Raw genomic sequence first — 2,693 nt, 5'->3', positions numbered from 1 at the left:
AGGAGGCCAGGCGAACGCTCGGGCTCGATCTTACTAACCACCGGCTGGACCTGGCGGCAGAGCAACATAATTACCGGAATGGTGATGGTCCCGACGATGCGACCCATTAGCAGAACACGCCGAAAGTACAAGCCACCGACGTGCATTATAAATGAAGTTTGTTCCACAACGTTGCCGGCTGGACACCGTTGCGACGGTGTAAAGACCTTCGAACCGGTCGGTGTCGGTGTTTCGGTGAGTGGTCAGCATGATGCTGCGCGCCTCGCTAGCAGCTGCCGAAGTGCTGCAACTTTAAATCAAAGCCTCACTTCGTGGCTTGGACAGTATAGATTGCGGTTAACATGCGAGATCTATGTTGCAACATGAGCGGGCATAATTGCAACACAATTGGATTTCTTCTGCAACAAGCAACCAAAAAGGACATCAGACAAACCACCTCTAAAAGGTCCGCACGGTCCGTGACTGTGAGTAAAGTGTTTTTATTCCAAAAAGTCCCCTAATATCGTCAAGGACTGCACTTATCGATGACTGGCCTTGACTTGACACGTACCGAAACAAACTCATCATCATCATCATGTGCCATTAGGCAGCTGAATGGTGTTGACATTGTTTTTGGTTCGCCCGAAAACGTGCACAAAAATTGTGAGTCACAAAAAAGTCTAACTCAGAACGCCGGTGGCCCCTGTGCCGTCCTTCAGTCTGATCCGGGCCGGGACATGATGTTCATTTGATGAGTGAAACCCATTTGGACACCGATCTGAAGGGTACCTCTACATTATTGGGCCGATCACCGACGTTTTTCACCAAGGCGTGGAGTCATCCACAAGAGGAAAATCGATCTCCATTTCCGGAAGTCAGCGCACGGCAGGCCGGGAACGGTGGGTGACTAATCGAAAACAGTGACCAAGTACTTATGCTTCACTTCACGGCGGAAAGCCCTTACTCGGCACGGCACGTGTGTGTCCATTTGTTTGCCGGTGGTGTTAAGTCCACGTCGAGGACCTCTTCGTTGGCAATATTGTTGTTCACAGAGTTCGCACAGTGATGGTAACAGCATTTGCAGGACTTTTTTCGTTTTTAAATAAGTTTAGCAAAAGAATTAGTATAGCCATTCGAAAATGATAACAACAAATGTTTACTCGTAAAGGTGGATAAGACAAGTTAACTTTTTACCTACTAAAGAAACCGAAACAACCACAAAGTTTGTGTCATGAACGGACAGGACTAAGCGCCAACCTCGCATCGTCCCTTGAGGTCGTCAACGTTGAGCTGATGTTGGCCTCAGCATTCTCGGCTTCGGATTGACGATGTGCCAAGAGTGATTCACAGGTAGGCCACGCCGTTCTGTCCTTTGCCATGGCCTCGACTTCGGTGACCGAAACTGCACACACATGCCGGAACGTTCACCGGAAAGGAACGGAAACGGTCAGTTTGTTGCACGTAGCAGCGTCGGCTCGGTTGGGAGACAACAGCAAGCAATAACACAGAAAAAAATATGATGACATCCGGAACACACGGCTGACGGTTATGAGTCCGGAAATATGAACATGGACACGTTGCAGGTTTTATCGCGCTCCCTGCCATCGAAAAGCGATTCAATCGGAACGCCAACCGGGTTGTCCGGAACGGTGGCCGATAGCAATAAAAAACAAGGCAAAATCAAACAAAACCGGGGAAGGATATTTTTATTTGCCCATCCGGTCGAACGCCGGGACAAAAAGTATGCTGCACGAAGCTATGACACTTCAGCGATTCCGTCAAACGACATCGAACGGTCCCGGTCCTCCCAAGCGCCTGACGACCGGCTTATTGGCTGATTGATGGGAAGCGAATATTTATAGTGCTGCACGAAATTACTGGATTGATTTTATGTCCGGACGCTGTTATGATCCGGGATCCGGGTAACAGTAGCCCGGAACACCCTGAACCGGAACTAACCCGGGGGAATCGTAAGGGAAAATGGTGCGAATCGAATCGGTCGGGATGCAGCCCGTGGGTGACTCGATCAGCAGTCGATAATATCCTAGACGCCCATATCCTGATTAGAGAGTAGCTTCCGCTGTCCCGTAGTTCGTGGTGCAATTAATTGATTCGAGCCAGGCATTGGCATTGATGGGCTAATCATAAACGGAACCGGATTCAAAGATCGTTATCCTGCGATGGTCCTTGCCGCCCTGGGAAGATGTGGACTGTTGCGAGTAAGTTAACGAGCTTGCCGAGCTGTTTATGATTTCATAAATGTCATTTGTATCGCCCATTGTCATGCTGATTGGTAGAATGTTGATAGGCATGTTTGCATTTAAATCGAACAGCATCGCATAAAGTGTGCAGTAATAAAGTTTACTGTGTCATCAATCTGGCGGTGAGTCATCCAACGAATTTACGCTGTGACCTGTTCAATGATTAAATTGATTAAATCCCTGTTTATGTATGATTTGCAAGCTGCTAGCGCTTAGGCAAACGATGAACCCAATAGCCAGAACACTGACAGAACAAACATCGGCACAAAATAACCTAAGCAACACGAACGGCTAGGATTGGCTAGGCAGTTGTCCGTCAGCTAGAAATTAGCCAGTCTCACAGCGTCATTTGCTCATGAACCCGTGTCACTCCCGTAGCCTTCTTCCACGACTGGCTTCACGATTGCGTGTCCTCGGATTCGGAAACATTTCTGAAATTTAAATCTCATCTCC

The sequence above is a fragment of the Anopheles bellator genome, chromosome 1 (assembly GCF_943735745.2).
Source record: "Anopheles bellator chromosome 1, idAnoBellAS_SP24_06.2, whole genome shotgun sequence".
Lineage (NCBI taxonomy): Eukaryota > Metazoa > Arthropoda > Insecta > Diptera > Culicidae > Anopheles > Anopheles bellator.
Note: the sequence above shows the minus strand (reverse complement) of the source record.